Below are 19,497 nucleotides of genomic sequence, written 5' to 3' on the forward strand. Positions count from 1 at the left end.
TATCCGATACTAACTTTTTGGTATTGACACTTTATTTAGTTTTTTGACAACACTATTCTTACCAGTGGGAAAGTTCTTGATGATATATCTCTGCTAATCACGTCCGTAACGTGCATACAGCTCTGAGCACAGATATATAGAAGGTAGATGAACCACTCCTCATGAAAAACAATGTTCAGCTCCATCCACAGTATGAAAAAAATGATTGAACCATGAAAAAAACACATTTAAAATAAATACACAAGTGAGGGGAGGGGGGTGCAAGAAAAGCCCCCAGGTCTATAGAGCACTGGGGGAAACCCTGACCCACCAGTTGAGAATTACTGCTCTAAACAACTGACGGTCTGTAGTAGGTCTCCATCTACTACACCAAATATATTAACAAAACATATTTTTCTGTGTTTTGAAGAATTGTCGTTGACATAATCATTATTATTGATCATTAACTTATTCAGATATCATTCTCCTACATGAAAACAGCAGATCATCAGTATTAAGTCCCTCTCTAACTACTACAGATGAGATGGTAATAAAATACTGTTTAATGGTTTTTAAATCATTTTTATTTGTAAATAATCATAAAAAATAGAATAACTTAAAAATGACTTCTTTAACAGTTACTGTAATAGGCTGAAAACAACCAACAGTCTGTATTATATCTCTCTCTATCCACTACAGCAAATATATTAATAATAAAACACTCTGATTTTCTGATGGTTTTTATTGATTAAATAACCTTAAATACTGTCATTAATCAGTAAGAACTTTTTTTTTTTTTAAGTGACTCTCGTAGCATGAAAATAACTGACAGTCTTCATTAGGTCACATCTACACACACCTCTACTACACCAAATATATATATAGAAAAACACTAAAATATGATAATAATCAACTAAAAATATAACTTTTTTTCATTTAAAAATGATCGTGTTGATGTTTTGAACCCAGTATATCGTATGGTATTCTGCAAATTAAATACGATTAAACATTTGATTTATATTAATTAATTTATAAAACAAGTAAAGGAAACATCTCATTTTCTATATTCATAAAAAGATCATTTATGAAAAGATTTTTAGCTTGTGCTAGTAAGATGATTATTATCATTATGCAGATCTATCCTAGAATTTAATGTAACTAGAGACAGACCTGATAAAGGTAGTTTATGGTTTTCAGGTTAATAGAATGACCTTTGAATAATTTATTGGTAATAATTACATTATTAATTAGTGATGCACTAAAAATCTGACCAAACATGTTATAAAGACGTGAGTAAACGACGCAGTCAGTGCACGCTTGTCTAGAAACAGACCAACTTGTCTGTGGACTCGTGGAGCGTCTGTATTTAATACATGTGAGCACTACAGAGTTGATGGAGCAGTAAGTGTGTTTTATGTGTGTGTGTCACTTAGACACTGTAGTTACATGTAGCCCTCCATTAACACAGACCTTTAATACATCACAACTGTACTTGGTCCACGTTATAAACATCATTACTCTGATAGAATTAAACGGTGTAATCACAGCTTCAATGCATTTTGTGTTTTAATTAGGGCTGCACCATTTTCACAAAAAACCTAATTGCGATTTTTCTGACAGATATTGTGATTTGATTTACAATTTTTAAAAAGATTTCATTCATTTAAAAGCATTTTTTCCAAGTTCTGTTTTCCACATCAATTTTTTAAAATTCCGTTTTTTTTAGAAATATTAATGAATTATTTCAGAAAATATTAGTTTTTAACTCCTGTAAGGAAACAAAATACTAATAAATAAAAAAAAAAACCTTAATTCCTTTTGAGCACAATTATTTTAATTTTGTTATTTAAAATAAGTTTGTAATATGCTGCTCAAATGAATGAATGAATTAAAAATAAAGTAGATACAATTAAAAAGAAGATATAAGTTGTACTGTGAGAAAACAAAATAAAAACTAATAAAAAAGGAAACTATAATTAAACAAAAATGTATGTCAAAAATAAAAATGTAATTTAAAATAATGAGTAAAATACAATTAAAAGGTAGATATAAGTTGTAGTGACATGGATTATTCTGACTGCTCCTTTTTAATTATTCATGTCATATAAAGATGTATGAGAACAGCATTAATGTCACTATATTTACCCTCAAGGATCAATGATTTACTGAATTTGATCAGGTTTATTGATTAAGTTTTGATCAACTTAATTTAAATTAACCTCATTTAAATGATCCTGATGACATCATTACAGACGTAATGATTAAACAAAAATAAATGTGCAAACATCACGTGTAAGAAGTGTTATTTCACCACTAGAGGCTAGAATATTTTACAGTATCAGAAGTTATCAATAATCTGTGATGTTTCATACTCTACAATCTCTGGTATTGATGGTCTACAACAGAACAACTTTATCCAGATGTTCTGTAGCTCTGATCAAGTGAAGCTGATTAAAGCCGAGTCATGTTTTCACGGAGCACAGCAGCGCTATGAGAAACAGACAGAGCTTCACAGACATGTTAAAGTTAAACAGACACTGGTGTCTCTGATGTAGGAGTCAGTGATGATTTGTGTAGTTTTTTACCAGGTTAGACGGTGTTTAGGTGGTGTTTGAAACGACTACAAAGAGAGTTGGAAGGACATTTCTGCATAAAAAATGTTCTTTCCCTCACAGTGACAATGTTTAAACCCGATTCTGTGAATTTCCGTTGCGTTCACCTGAGGTCAGGTGTAGGTGTAGTTCTACATTTAGACACTAGATGGAGCCCCAACATAAGTATTAGGTCTAAGCTCCTCCTTCTACTACTTTGACTGAAAATCTATCACACCTGTGTGTTTGGACTCTCAGATAATGTAGTGGAGGAGCTCAGAGATGTTGTTAGTGAGTGTCTTCAGATTTATTGAATTATTATGTTTATTTTAAGCTCCTAAAAGCACGTATTTAAGTTAGAATATAGGTCATGTTAAAGTACACGGGCTGATTCCATGTTTATATGTATTTTGACCCAAATGTAAGTTAACTCTACAGCCAAAGTGTTTGGCTTTACCAGTTTGTTTGTTTAGTGACATCTTAGTCAAAATACATTAAGGTACTATTTGATCCAATTGATATAATATATATATATATATATATATATATATATATATATATATAGTGATTTCATAGTGTAATTTAGGTTAAAACAATGAAGAATAAAATCACAGACATGTTAAGAATAATAAATATTGGTTAAGATTTTCAGATAAATAAGTTTACATAAATACTGAAATTAATAAATAAGTTTATGGGTAAAATACATTGTTAAAAAGTTAGACTTTAATTAAAATGGATAAAATTTGTACAGCAAAGCACATGATTTAATTTTTTGATTAATGTAGGTTGATTTAAAAACATTAAATATTAAATAGCAGAAAATTAATTTATTTAATAAATGAAATATTTAAAATAGGAAAAGCTCAGGTGGTTCATTCTTTTAAAAACATTTGATTAGAACTCATTCTTACTTTCTCTCTTTTTCATCCTTTTCTTTAAGGTTTTAAACCTGCTACAAAACCTACAACAAAACTGAATAAACTTTTAAAAGCTGAGTTGATCTCACGTCTTACTTGTGCTCCATCCATGTTCTTTCAAGCTGGACAAGCATTGTAGAAAATAAGCTTAACAAGTATCTGGTATGGTATTCTGCAAATTAAATATGATTTAAAATTAGATTTAGATTAATTAATTGATAAAAGAAGTAAAGGAAGTTTCTCACTTTCTACATTCATAAAAAGATCATTTATTTAAAGCGTGTGTGATTTCCCTTGTTTAATTTTATGAGACATGTGCATGATTAATGTGATTTTTTTTTGTTTTTTTTTCACAAATCTATTTTATTTTGTTTGGTGTATTTTTCTGTCATGTATTTTTTTTGGAGTCATTATGTGTATTCAGAAAAAAAAGGGAAAAAAAATTATGCCAAGATTCACGGCTCCGCCCTACAAAAACTGTAAAAGTTAACAAAAATCCATGGATCTCTTTTGGTGTCCCACTTCTCTAGATGATCTGCAGCAACTTTGAACCCTGTCAGTGAAACGCCCTATGAAAAGTGTGTTACAATAGGACATTTGTCTCATATTAAATTCTCTTCACTCTGTAGGGGGCGCTAACGCGCCAATATCCATTTTTCCACATTGAGCTGGTTTAGGGCTGGAGGTTTAACAACTGATTCACAAATGTTTGTTTGGTTCCTTCTCTGTGTTTAATCTCTAACTGTTCTACAGGACTCTGGAAGCCAGAACAAAGTGACACCTCAACGTTCTCAGGACCATGAAGCTCAGCCACAACAAAGAAACAAATCTAAGAGCAAAACTTCAGAGCAAAGAGTTCAACAGCAGAGCCAAGCTGGAGTTAAAGCTAAACATACATGTGACCAGTGTGGGAAGGCCTTTAGATTTAAATCAGACCTCACTAAACATCAAAGAATTCATTCTGGAGAAAAGCCATTTAACTGTGACCAGTGTGGAAAAGCTTTTAACCAGAGTTCTACCTTAATAAGTCACAAAGTCGTTCATACTGGAGTTAAAAAGTTTGAATGTGATGAATGTGGAAAGACTTTTAGTCAATCTAGAAACCTCAGTCTACATGTCCTCATTCATCGTGGAATCAAAGCTCACAGATGTGAACAGTGTGGAAAGATTTTTACACAAAGATCACATTTAACTCTGCACATGCAGACTCACTCCAGAACAGAGTTGTATCACTGTGACCACTGTGGGAAAATATATAAACACAAACTAACCCTCATCGTCCACCTGAGATCTCTCACTGGACATGAAGTGTGTCCCTGTGACCAGTGTGACAAAGTTTTTACAACATATCATCAGTTAAAATCTCACCAACTCAGCCACTCATCAGAAAGACCTCATAAATGTGACACATGTGGAAAATATTACAAGAGGAAATTAAACCTTAATCTCCACCAACGAGTTCATGAGAAGAATGTTTTCAGATGTGACGAGTGTGGGAAGACCTTCAGCACTTCATCTGTTCTCCACTCACATCTCTGTGTGGATGGAGACATGGAGCAGGAATCATCTTCAGATCCCAGCGACACACGGATGGTGACGACACCTTCTGGTTCCAGTGTTGGACTGAAGAACCCAGAGATCAGGCTGCACAGGATTCCAACATAAACCTGCTGTCAGCTGGAAAATGGACACCAACAGTTCAGGAAGTTGTTGATCTTTGAAGGTGTGGTCTGAAAGAAAAGATCAATACAATGATCAGTTGGAAAGGAAGCAGGAAGAAGTTTCCCTTTGTTCACTTTTTATACAGGATATACATTCTATAGCTTCTGTATTCATACATGATGTATATGAAGAATGATTCACATTATTATTATTATACACTAATGACAGGGCTGTCAAACTCATTTTAGTTGAGGGTTCAAATATGGACCAGTTTGGGGTCCAAAGGGCTGCAGATTATAGGAAAACCAGCCCTAGATTATGAATGACTTTAATTTTTTGAGATGTTGTAAAATAATTTAGGAAATTTTGTATAACTTTCAAAAATTGAGAGTTCCTGCAACAATTTGAGTTTTAAAAAAACTCCCATCATATCAGCATGGGAAAACAGTGAGCTCTACAAATATTGTGGAGTTTACTCAAAATTTTGTGTTTTTAGAGGAGTTGTGATATCTACAACTGAAATAATTTTTAATTTACTCAATAATTTATGTTTTTTGTCATTTTTACTTTCTCCTGCAGTCTGAATTAGATGCTCTAAAGGGCCGTATTTGGCCCCCAGGCCTTGAGTTGGACACATTCTATATGAAAGACAGTCTGAGATGTTCATCATGTGTTTGTATAATGTACATAATAATCATTAGTCTATAAACTAGTAACATTCCAATAGATGTAATAATCAGATCCTAACTTGTAGATGAATATACATGTTGTTAATGCAGACCATCTTCATCATGTACCTTTGAATCTGTGTTTATAAAGGATTCATATTTGTAATGAGTTTTAAATGAGTATCTAATACATCACATAATAGTATTTTCTTGATTTTAGATGTGATGTATTTTATATAAAGTATGTTTTTCTACAGTTGAAGTGAATGTGATGAAATGGTTCCTGACAGGGAAACCCTGCCTAAAGCCTGTGAATGGATCATGCAGTGTGCTGAATGAATATCAGGGGAAGGGGAGCCCAAAGTGTCCAAACACTCCCATTTTATCACCATATTTACATTTCTATCAACTCTGTGATTACAGCTCATAGATTTATTCTAACTCTGAAATGTTCTTTAATCTGTTCTTTAGCCTGTCCAGCCTTTCTTTAGAACTTACAATGTTCTATGTAACCATGATAAATCCTAAAGTTCTTCTTAAATCTTCCTTCTGACATAAAGTTTGAATCAATGTAAATGTAATGATATCAAATGTCCAGTGAAGCTTTGTTCCTTTAAATAAAGACGTGTTATTGTCTGTGCTGGATTTCTTTGAACAGAGAAACATGTCAGAGAGAGGGAGAGCTTTTCATTGGATAGCACATAATCCTCCATCAAACACACATGGTTCCCATGAGAAGAACATCCACTGGATGGATCTAAGAACAGGAAGTGAAGGTTCCTCTGGAAACTGAGTGTTTAGTGAAGCTGAAGGAGTTTAAAAATAGACTTTTAGAGTAACCGCTGCTTTCACATCCAGTCATGATGTCTTTCTAACAAATTCTGATAAAATGAGTCAAACAAGTGCAGAATTCTTTAGTTTGAGATTGTTTCTACATTAATAAGGCTTTTTATTTAAATGTAGTGTTGTATCAACATCTGAGACAGTGAAAGAGTTCATGTTTTGGTTCTAGAAGGATATGAATTATTCCCAATGAACAGCACTGATTAAAAGGGGGCGGAGTCTCCCTGTATGTGGACTCAGAGTGGAGGTGTGTCCAGGTTAATCACATGTCTAAGTGTGTAAATGAATATAATATAAAGTTGTATATACAGAACACCAGGGTGGTGCATTGACACACTGAAGAACACATTAGCTGACATGTTTCATAACTCTGATGATTCAATAAAATACAAAGTGTTTGGAGTGACTTCATTATTAATATTATGAATCCAAACAGACACATAAAGACTTGTGATGTTCTACATCCAATGTACAGCTGTGGCCTGTTCTTAGTCATTCTAAAGCCAAGCAGAGTCACATTAGACACTGACACATCCATCATTAACATTTGGACACATTCAGCTGATTGGAAAGTAGATGGAGGATTATTTAGAAGTGACATCAGTGAACAGCTTCCAGTTACAAACCAGAGCTGGGCTTAGATCTATCAATGTGATCATCCAAACAATGTCTATGATGTCTTTATGTCCACATTAGTGATGCTACATGAGAAAAACTGTCCTTTAAACAAAGAGCAGGAAGCAGAAGCTTTAGAACAAGCCTTGGATTACTGAGGCCTTAGAGACTGTATGCACTAAGATAAATGTCCTGAATAAAAGCTTTATAAACCTAAAGAAGCAGAAGATAAGCATACGTGATATAAAAACCAATGAGTAAACATTATGACAACTGTATACTGTATATTAACATGAAAAATTGTAGCAGTATATGAGTAACACTAAAAAAAACATGGACATGGAAAAATCAGCAAATTATCCAAATAATTTAATAAAGAGTAATGATGTAGTGAAAGAATAACAGATATTAATCCTGAATTTAACAGATATTTGGTGAATGATGGATACGACCTCACTAAGGAGATTGTTGAGCCAAGAAACACAGATGAATTCCAAAAATGTCGAGTCAATAAAACTTTATTCATTGTTTTTTCATTATATAGATTAAAAATAAATAGTTCACATTGTTAAAAAAAAATACATCATGAAATGTCAACATATTGCTTTGAAATGAACTTTTCATGAATTAATATATAATATTTAGAAATAAGTCAAATATGTCTTCAATAAATCATTCCAAAGTGGTTTATTTGTAATAAATAATCAAACAGTGAAAGTGTTCCATGTATTAGAGTGTTAATAAAAGCAGCTCTAACTACAGACCAGTATCATTGCTTCATCAGCTTTCAAACATTAGAGAAAAAACACTTTTACAAATGTTGAAACAGATTTACAAAGGTGATGCATATATTATATAAATGTGATGTAATGTAAGTAAAACAATATTTAACAGAAATAAGTTTAATTGTAGTTTTAATCATATTCAATATTTTTTAAACTTGCTTTTATCCCTCCTATGACGTCTATCAAGTATGCAAAATATAAAATATGGAAGAAATGATAATAATTACTGCTATTGTTCATTGTACTTTTTATTTGAAAAAATAAATGTGAAAAATCACAATAGAAAACAAAACATTTATAAGAATAACTGTAGATTGTTAATCACACTTTTTATTTGAAAGATGAAATATTAAAGATCATAAAATATTTGTTCTTTGTGTTTATTTGATTCCTATTAAAGACACTTTGCTAAAAATGACTGTATATTGTAAATATAGGCTTCAAAGTTTCTTCTTGTTGGGTTTTTTCTTTCTTACTATGGACTTTATATTTTGTTAAGCGCACTAACATGACTTTGTTGTTAATGTTTTTATTTACATTTCTAATTAGTGATGAGCCTTGGATTTATTTATTTTTAATAAAAAGATGTAGTTTGGTTAAAAAGATATAAAAACAGTGAAGCTACGCTGTGTAAAAACAATAATAATCCTGATATAAAATGTCTCACTGGTACAGACTAACCGCTTGTTACTGCTGTTTTGGCCTTATTGTGTTTATTAATATTTCAGTGACTTGTAGTTCCTAGACTGCTGCTCTATCATCTGCTGACAGTGTAGATGGATTAAACAATACTGTGTGCTAGGGCTGGACGCTCTCCCTACACTACATCTCAGGATTCACTATCTCTACAGTACTTTTTAAAGTTGACTCTTTGTTAATGTTGTTCATTGTCTGTTCTTACTTTTACCTGACCATACATCAAATATGAGTTTATTCTGTTATTAATACTGAGGACAATGTTTGCCTCTAATAGCTCTTTATAATTATTGTGGTGTGTGTCTGGTCCACTTTAAGTGTTGGTCCTGGTCAACTTTTTGATCTTTGTCTTTAGTTTAATGTTTGCAGGTGTTGTGAGATCACCTTGGTGGGATTAGTAGTGGAGCCCCCCCCTCAGATGTGTGTGCATCTTCACAGGTGACGTAGACCTCCCACATAGGTTCCTCCTGACTCAGTGAGCCCTTCCCTGCCTTCTTTTCTTTTTTTACAGAGTTGACCACGTGACTGTCAGTGAAACTTCTATTGTGTGTTTAAATCAAATTGTCCAACTATTTAAAGAAACCATTGTTCTGCTGGTGGTGTTCTGAACCTGTGTTAGCATCTATAAGGGTTGTTTAACCAGGATCCTGGGAGTTCATACCCCAGGTGGTGTTGTCTTTCCCTTAGTGTTGTCCTACTATTGGAGTTATCCATTTTTCCATATATACATATATATATTGACAACAGTAATGAATGCAGGGATTGCATTACCTTTTTAGCAGCTGCCTTTATCAGTAGAATAAATGTATTTATTTTATTATTATTGTTTATATTACTGAGCCTATATGTAGATGAGCTTTAGTATTTCTGTCTTTAAATGTTTTTTGTTTATCATGTTCATCAGTTGATGCTCAGGTTATTTGTGTCTAAAGATGGAGGATGTCTCTGTGTTCAGTCACACAGTAAAAGATGGAGGAACAACAGAACAAAGGAGGAGCAAACACCATCGGTTCAACACATACGGAGACTACGTCACTTCCTACACTGATAAATACAGAAATAACTAAATAGATTCTGCTGTGATATACAGCCTCACTCTCTAAACCACAAGTGGCCCTCAGACCAGTGGTTGAAAACCCCTGATTTAGACGTTCACATGTAACATGCTTGTCAAGATGGATTCATCCATGTACCAGTAGCTACAAAATGACATGTTAATAAAATACTTATAGATACTAAAATAATATAATAACTTAAATTTACTTTAATTACATTTATATATTTACACACTCAGTCAGGCTAATTTAAAATGTTTTATTCTTTATTTTTCTCAGACTCAACAGCTTCTCTGATTAGATCCAACCAGACACTTCACTTAAATCCATATCTGCAGAAAAACACAACAGATTAATGTTAAAATGGACAGTACTGGGAATTAATGTTTATAATGTAAATAACGTAGGTTTATTTCTGCCCTAAATGTAAAGTGTTTTACTTAATAAGACTGATTAGGTTGTTTTTATAAAATAATAATAATTATATTCACATTAAATATATCCAAAAACTGATTCAAACACAACATTGACAATCTAAAACCAACAGAAAATAAAGTAAAATCAAAATAAATCAGAGAAAACTCAAAACACACATTTCCATAATTGGACATGTTGGCAGCAGGTTTAGAACACACAAACCTAATATTTATAAATATTTTTAACTCATTAAAAATGTGACAAACATGGCTTTGTTTTTAAATATCTGCAATTATGAATAAATATTAATGCAATAATTAAAATACGATTGTAACACAATCTTTATCCTTAAAGTTTAAACCAAACTTAATTTAACCAAACTCAAATGATAGAAAATAAAAATTGTTGTAATTTGTTGGATTTAAGGCTGTTGAGCAGAAATATTAAAAATCACTGTGAGCTAATGAGTGACTTGTGGTTTGTGACCTCTGACCTCTAAAGCACAGCTGAGAGTCTCTGTTACTCTTTCTGTCTTTTCTTTGCTTTCATTCATTGAAAAGAAAGCAGTGAGTGTGTGACTGTCTTTCTGCAGGGACGCTTGTAGGATGGAGAACGTGCAGAATAACATTAGAAACAGGAAGTTCACCTTCAGCACCGCCAACTCCTCACCTTCCCCAGACTCTACAGACCCCCGGACGGCAGCTACGGACAGACGCTGGTGCTCTACACTGCCGTCTGTTGTTCTGTGATGCTCTGTGTGAACACTTTAAGTTCCAGTTGTCTGTCGTCAACAGCTGGAACAATAAGAGTTAAACGTCCATTTATTTATGTCACAATAAAGCTGGATTTCTGGTTTTTAACTCGAAAGCATTTGCCTGGACAAAACAAACAACAAAAATGGATAAAATAATCTTGTGATTTTATTTTGAAGAGGATAAATCGAGCAGCAGAGGATAATTTAACACATCGAACACAAACATGAAGGTAATTATGTTTCAAATTTAGTCAAATAAAGTAAATCAGGGCAAACAAACATCAGTTTTCTGAATGAATTTATTTTTTAAATCTGGCTTTCGAATTTTTTTAATTTTTTCTTAAATCCGGTTTCCGAATTATTATTTTATTGAAATATGTTTTCAGTTCAGTTTGGTTTTTTTTTAATCCATTTTCCATATTAATGTTTTTTTCAAATCTGGGTTCTGAATGTTCTTTTTAACACAGAGACTGGTTTTAGGTCAGAGTTCATCACAATGACATCATCCACAGTGCTGGATATTAATCAGTTTATTGATTTTTACTTTGAAATTGAGTTAAAATATCAAGATATTAATGATTTGCAGTCGGCACAACTTTAACATGAGTGACAGACAGGTAAAGATAATACTTTAGTTCTAGAGGACACAGTCGTCATAAAGCATAGCTTAGAGTCCTGGTTGAATTCATTAACAACAACTACAATACTACGGTAACTTCACAGATACCGGTGGATAATAATAATATTAATGCATTAGATTTTATTTATTTATCTAATGAATTCAACCAGGACTCTAAGCTATGCTTTATGACGACTGTGTCCTCTAGAACTAAAGTATCATCTTCACCTGTCCGTCACTCATGTTAAAGTTGTGCTGATTGCAATGGCTGGAGAGAAAAAAAAGTGAAAATGACCGAATTTTCGGATTTTCTGCGTGAGCGAGGGTTTCCAGAGGAATGTACATTCGGTCATTTTTACTCTTTTTCCTCCTCCAGCCACTCAGAAACACGATGCCTGTCTCCACCTGTGTTTTGTGTGGGAAGAACTTGCAGGCTTCCCCGCAAAAAAATAAATAAATAAATAAATAAAGTAAAATAAAATAATAATAATAAAAAATCAAATAAAAAATCAAGAAAAAAAAACATTTATTGGAACAATGTGTTTGGATTTTAAGAATTATTTTAAGTCAGGTTAAGGTCAGACCACAAATTAGGTAGAGGAATGAAGAAAATGTGTGCCAAAGACACCACAGCTCACATTCGTAAACAAACTGTGCACCCCCCCCCCCCCCCCCCCTCAGCTCAGTGAATTGGTATCTTCCAATGCAATGCAGGTCCGTCGACATTGGCCGCAAATTTAGCGCCCATTTTTCGGCGGTGAACATTAAAAAAAATAAATAAATACTATATCTCTCTAGTTTGGTGTTTGCTGGACATCTTGAAGATTAAAGATCAGGGGGTTTCGCCTTTAATTGGCCATGTAATGTCATTATATACATTGAATTTGTCCTCTGCATTTAACCCATCCCTGAGGATGCAGTGGGCAGCCATTTTTGCAGCACCTGGGGAGCAATTCAGGGTTAGGGGACTTGCTCAACATCCCACAGTGATGGCCCAGGTGAGGCTTGAACCAGCAACCCTCCTTAATCACTAGGCCACCACTCCCCTATAGCTCCAACATGGATGAAGATGGGGCGAGCGAAACATATCCAGAGATGTATCAGCTTCAGTATTAAGAGGTAAAATTTGTGTATTGTCTTTTATAGCAACATGCTAAATGCTAACTAGCTAACGCTTCGCATGTGTTGAGAGACTACTTCAACTTTTGATTGATTTGTGTTTAACCTTGAAATTTGTTACTTGTCACTCATTTTATTTATGGTACTGGTATTTCTTTCTTTTTTACGGTTTTGTCAGTAATATTAATTCAGTCAGTGTGCGACAGGTATACAGATTTTTGCTTTTTCAATCAACAGAGTTAATGCACACTTATAGAGCTGATTGGAATATTTAGTTTAAACTTTAATAACTGCCATATTTATTCAAATATTTGTTTTTTATTAGCTGCTGGTGTGAAGATGGCCATGTTGCCCAGCCTCACTAAGGAGGATTTGCGAGACCTGTTTCCTGGGTCAGAAAACTTTTTAAGAAGAAGACACATTTGGCAACTTGTTCATGTGGATATGGAGGTGAGCTGTATTTATTGTTTGTATAAGAGTTTTGCCCCTAACTGTTAGAAGTGAGGCCAAATGTCTGTTGTGTTTATGTTGCAGAGTCAGAAATTGGATCACCCCGCTCTTGACACTTCTGTTATAGACAGCCCATCTACGCCTTTGTTTTCCTCCTCCTCTGACAGCAACATCAGCTCTCCAACACCCTTCAATTCTCCAAAACCTAAACACAAAGATTGTTCTGGCGCCACTAAAAAGCTTTGGCTCATTAGTCCAGAGTATCTCATATACACTGACACAGAACTAGAACTAGCAAGAAGTGCTTACTTTGAAAAGCAGCGTGCTGGACAAGACAAAGACTACACCATGCCAAAAGACTTGCTCTGTAGACTCATTAGGAATACAGTAACAGGCATCATTGCTATGAAAAAAGCGTCCGAGGATGATTTTAAGTACCCAGGCTCCCATGAACTGACTGCCATGGCTAAGCGTCTAGTAGAATACTACCCAATGCTGTGAGACAAGTCTACGTCCAATACACCTGAATGGGTAAGTCTCTCATTTTGTTGAGGAATTATTTTTTTAATCTGTTACCAATGGTAATAATAGTTTGTTTTTATTGTTTTGTTATTTTAGGAAATGGTGAAGAAGCAGTTGTTGAAAAGGGTTCAGAATGTGACAACTCCAGAAAAGAAGCGAGGTCCAACCCCATCAAGAAAAGGACCTAGAAGCCTAAAATTCCAGAGCAGCCAGGCGACATGTACTGAAGAGAGTGATGAACCTTTCTCCTCCCCTGCTTCAGTCTCTTCAGCTGCTTCATCAGTCGCCTCGTCGTCTTCCTCCACTGTGATCCTAGAGAAGTCAACTCCTTCTACAAGTACTTCCCAAGAGGTGGATCTCTTTAGTGCTATAGGTTAGAATTTGACTTTACTTTTACATTGACTAAATGCTTAAGTAATATTTTAATTTGTGTATCATGTTGTCAACACAGTGTTATAAATAGTTGGTGTATTGCTTTTCTTTTGATATCATTTTTGTTTGTGTTCCCAGAGAGCCCACAGAGCCAAGCGAGACACTATAAAACTCTGCAGGATTTGTACAAAACTAAGAACAAACCCAACAAGGAAGATGTATCCCAGCTGCTGGAATTGGAGTTCCAATCTAGACGAGCTTTCATTGACTCTGATGTGATGAAGGAACAGGACGGGCCTATGAAGATACTGCAGGCTTATCCATGTTTTAAAGAACTTGGCCATGTAAGTATTTTTTTCTCACTTAACTTGTATATTTCACTTGAAAGAAGGCCTCTTAATTTAAATCTCTACTGTTAGATCATCGATGAACTCCAGCGAATCCTTGATAAAGGAAACCCCTTCTTCACAATGGAGCTGAAGAAACGTTGGCTGAGATTTTTTAACCAGGCACAGTTTTATGGGGTGTTCAAAAAAATCATAGGACCACCACTGCAGGACCAAGGTAAGGATGATTTATTTGCTGTTACCCACATACACAAAGACCTAAAATTATTATGATATATTATTATTGTTTAAACAGTAAAGAATGCACTTGCTGTCCTGAAAGTACTGCCTCAGATGTTCCCTTTGCATGTAGCTCTGCTGAAGAGGTTGGGACACCCAAGTGATGCTTTGATTCACATTTTGAAGGTAAGGTTAATATACATATACACACACACACACATATAATTAGAATATCATGAAAAAGTTCATTTATTTCTGTAATTCAACTTAAAATGTGAAACTAATATGTGATATAGACTCAACATGCAAAGTGACATAATGTCAAGCCTTTATTTTTTATAATTTGGATGATTATGGCTTACAGTCCATTTTCAAAATATTCAAATTTTATGAGATTTTTAATTTGGGGTTTTTACAAGCTGAGCCATAATGATATAAATTATCACAAATAAAGGCTATACATATCTCACTTTGCATGTAATGAGTCTATCATATATTAGTTTCACAGTTTAAGTTGAATAACAGAAGTGACTTTTTCATGATATTCTAATTATAGGACGAGCACCTGTGTATATATTAGAGTGCTGCAACCCGACCGAAGTCCGACGTGACCTGTCGGAACCCAACGGATTCGGTCGGGCTCGGACAATTATTTAGAACTTATCTAGAAATATCTTAATGCCTATCGGGCTCGGTTCGGATTCGACCACTGCTCTGTCGGACGAGGGCGATGCAGTTCCGTCTTTGTGTGTGTCACAGTTGTTAAGGAGTGTTTCTATTATCATGTACTTTGTTCAAACTTATATATTTGGGTGAAGATTTAATGAATTGTTTGTTTTAGTCAGCAGAGGACCCCAACACTTACCTTCAATCAAGACCCTTGGTCAGCCCTGTGGTGATTGTCTGTGAGACAAACTGCATCCTGGTCATTGGAACAGTTCCTCTGCTGACTTTCCCCAAAGAAGACCTCAGTGAAAGCGTGATGTATCTTCTTGGCTGTTATTACACCTTTCACTTCACATATCCCAAGTGCATTGCTACCCTCCTGTCTGTGCTACAGACAGAGGTTTTGTTAGATGCCATCCATGAGAAGGACATGACTACTTCCTACAAAAAATCTATGCCTGAATGGAGAAAGTTTCATGATTAAGACAGTTTAAACATCAGTTTTAGTTTAAGTAGTTCAGCAGCATTAAGTCCCTCCTTTTAAAATGTGGCTCCTGTTCAATGATGTTAAACTACAGTCATGTGGGGCTATTGGTTATTGCTCTGGTTTGTGGTCTTGACATTGTGATTTCTGCACAATAAAAGTCTAGAAAGATATGTCTCAAATGTTTGTTTTGTTTTTTAACTCTTATTTTAAGGTAAAATGTCTTTCATTAAATTCTGATTTTAAGCATTATTTTCTTGTAAACATTATCATATTTAAGTGAAATGTGCTTGTTTTTGGATGAACGCAGCCGTCTCACCTCCAGGACGCCTTCATGGTTCACACTCTGTGTTCTCGTAGCTTTCCCCCACCTGAAGGAAACCAATCAGTTGCTTCATTAGAATCTAATTCAACAACAGGTTCCATTAATCAATCAATCTGGAAACCAAACTAAACACCAAAAAGGATCAAACCGTTAACGTTTGTTCAATGTTTCCTAGGCTAAAGGAGGTTATAAAGGAAGCATTGAGCCTCTTTACCTTAGCTTAAAGAGAACTTGGACACTCTTTATCATGGCCACCACTTAAACACTTCAGAGGGTGAAGGAACAGTGGATAGGAAATTAGATAGGAGGGAACATTAGGATACAACCAGAGAGAGTAGCAACAACTCCGTTCACTCTAATGGTTAATTTTATTTACAGCGATGGTGGCTCATGGAGTATACCATTGTAGCGCATTGAAGCTACAGTAGATTAGACAGTCTGTGATGAACTTTTGAACGGTAAGATGTTTAAATAATCATATTGGATATTATTATTATTAATATTATTATTAACGTGTGCATTAAAGACTGTTGGTGGATTATCCTCTGCTAAACTAGATTGAGGCATCATTAGCAGATAATAGATGAGACAAAGATATGCTAATGTTACTGGATAAAGTTAGCATCACAACCTTAACCATAAGGTTGAATTTTTTTAATTCGATTTTATCCAAAGATGTGGAATAAAAGAAAATACTAAATAAAATAAATTAATACTAATAAAATAAATAAAAATCAATAAAACTTGATTTATGTTGTTGTAGTAAATTAAAATAATGAATGAACTATAACTTTAGGACATCTGATTGTACAGTGATGAGTATCAGCAGAAAAATGAGGAATGGATTCTGGAGTACGAGCTAGCATGATAAAGTTAACGTAACAAAAACAACAATGTAGAAAGCTATTTTTGTGATATTGTTATGAATTTAAATTGAGATTAGAAATTAAGAGATTTCTAAACAGCAATCTTAAAAATAAAGGTAACTTATGGATTGAGTGTTTTAAGCTTTGTGTAACTCTGTAAATGGGAAAGGTAAGTTAGAAACACTCAGTGGGATTGAAATCACACATAAGTTTAAAATAGACCAACAATGATGAAAATAAATCATACTAGACCAGGGGTCACCAACCTTTCTGAAACTGTGAGCTACTTCATAGGTACTGCATGGTCCCAAGGGCTACCAATTAGAAAAGCACTTCTTAAATACTATATTTTCACAGTTTCACTTTCAATAGAGAGTAAAATAACAAGGAAGGCTAGCAGTAACTTAAAAGGTAGGAAATGTTGACACTTTATTTCTCCGAATGTATGCAATTGTTTCATTTTCATAAAAATGTATAGAAAATCCACCTAAAAATATATAGAAAATCCACCTACAACTATACACCAGATCCGCAACACTTAAAAACATTTGTTACAATGTTTCAGTGAAAATCAACTTTTAAAGATCACTTTATCTGCAGTTTTTAACTTTACTAAGTAGTAACTACATCTCATATCATTTATATTTGTAAGTTTGAATCCTGTAAAGTAAATCAAATTTTAGATGGAGCTCATTGGTGACTAGCTCCTGAGGGCCCCTCACATGGTCCATGCGGGCTACCTGGTGCCCACGGGCACCATGTTGGTGACCCCTGTACTAGACTAAACGAGGAACTATACGTAATACTATAAGTATTATAGGCTATTACTGTATTATACAAGTTATTATACTAATCATGTAATTTGGTTAGAGTGTAAGTGACCTACTGTAGGAGCACAGGGAGCAGTGATGTCACAGGACTGGTTTCATATGATGGAGCATCAACAGACCATGATGAGTCATGAAAACATGACAAGGTGTGTTTCAAATGTGTATTAGATATCATACTGAACATTTTATATGAATTATATTAGTAATCACACCTATTCTATGGAATAATTTCACATTACTACTGCTGTGATGCTGCATGGTGAGGACCAATGATGCTGCATGGTGAGGACCAATGCTGCTGCATGGTGAGGACCAATGATGCTGCATGGTGAAGACCAATGCTGCTGCATGGTGAGGACCAATGCTGCTGCAAGGTGAGGACCAATGATGATGCACGGTGAAGACCAATGATGCTGCACGGTGAGGACCAATGATGCTGCACGGTGAGGACCAATGATGCTGCACGGTGAGGACCAATGATGATGCACGGTGAGGACCAATGATGCTGCACGGTGAGGACCAATGATGCTGCACGGTGAGGACCAATGATGCTGCAAGGTGAGGACCAATGATGCTGCATGGTGAGGACCAATGATGCTGCATGGTGAGGACCAATGATGCTGCAGGTCAGGATGGCTGGATAAATGAAGTTCTGTTAGGTTGCAGAGTAGTGATGCTGGCTGTGTGCATCAGTGCATAGTAATAATGTCTATTTTTATATAGTTATAAACATAATAAATATGTTTTCAATGTGTCCTGTCTGGATTTAATGTTTTTAATGACCTCTTTTTAAAGAAAATTAAAGAAAATTCAAAGCAATGCATACTGTATACAATACATATTAACAAGTTTTTAAACAACGTTTTCAGTAATACAAATTTACGTTAGGGAAAAAAACTATTTATGGAACTACATAAACATATATTGTATATACACATACATATGATGGTGTACTGTATAAATATTGTCAATCAATGCAGTTATTGACGACAAATTACCAAAAATCCCATGTCAATGGATTCAAAATGCCCATCACTAACTTTTGGAATAAATTGAGTTTACATGAATCATGTGATGGTCAAGCATTTTGGACTTTGTCGTACTAAAGCAGTGACCCCCAACAGAATCTGTATCCCCTGCTGTGGGAGTGCGCATGAAGGGCGGAGCTACAAATCTGTGTTTAGATATCAGTTTAGCTTATTATTAAAACTAAATGTGGATTGTTTCATGTGTATTGGGTTTAATATTTATAATATAATTATTTTTATTTGTTAACGATTTAGATTTTGTGTATTTAGCTCAAACTGTCTTTTTAATGTTAATCTTACTGTCTGGATTATATCAGTTTTGTCTCTGTTTACGTACATGGTTTTGTTGTTAGATTTAGATTAAGTTAAAATTAGATGTTCTGAAAATAACATTTAATTATCATATGTTAAAAACGAAACCATAAATAATTATCCATCTTTGACAATCAAAGCATGATTGTAACAGATAATTACGTGTTTTTGATAAATCGCAAAAATCGTCACCAGGGTATATCGCTATATTGAGGTCAAAACGTAAGTTACGTATGTAACTATGGTTCCATGAATCCCGAATGACCGCCAGAGGCGGTGCTTCAAGCACTGAATGATCATTCTTGCACATACGCAGGTCGAGAAATTAATAACAACAAAGTCACCAACTCATA

General features: G+C 34.4%; 1 long non-coding RNA gene across 1 annotated transcript; it reads left to right on the forward strand.

Moving 5' to 3' along the window:
* Positions 1–13,591: 13,591 nt before the first annotated feature.
* On the forward strand, positions 13,592–13,842 carry LOC114460609 (uncharacterized). Its single transcript, XR_003673690.1, has 2 exons — positions 13,592–13,704; positions 13,792–13,842. It is a non-coding gene; the product is annotated as an uncharacterized LOC114460609 (long non-coding RNA).
* The last annotated feature ends 5,655 nt before the right edge of the window (positions 13,843–19,497 follow it).

The sequence above is a fragment of the Gouania willdenowi genome, unplaced genomic scaffold (assembly GCF_900634775.1).
Source record: "Gouania willdenowi unplaced genomic scaffold, fGouWil2.1 scaffold_54_arrow_ctg1, whole genome shotgun sequence".
Taxonomy (NCBI): Eukaryota; Metazoa; Chordata; class Actinopteri; order Blenniiformes; family Gobiesocidae; genus Gouania; species Gouania willdenowi.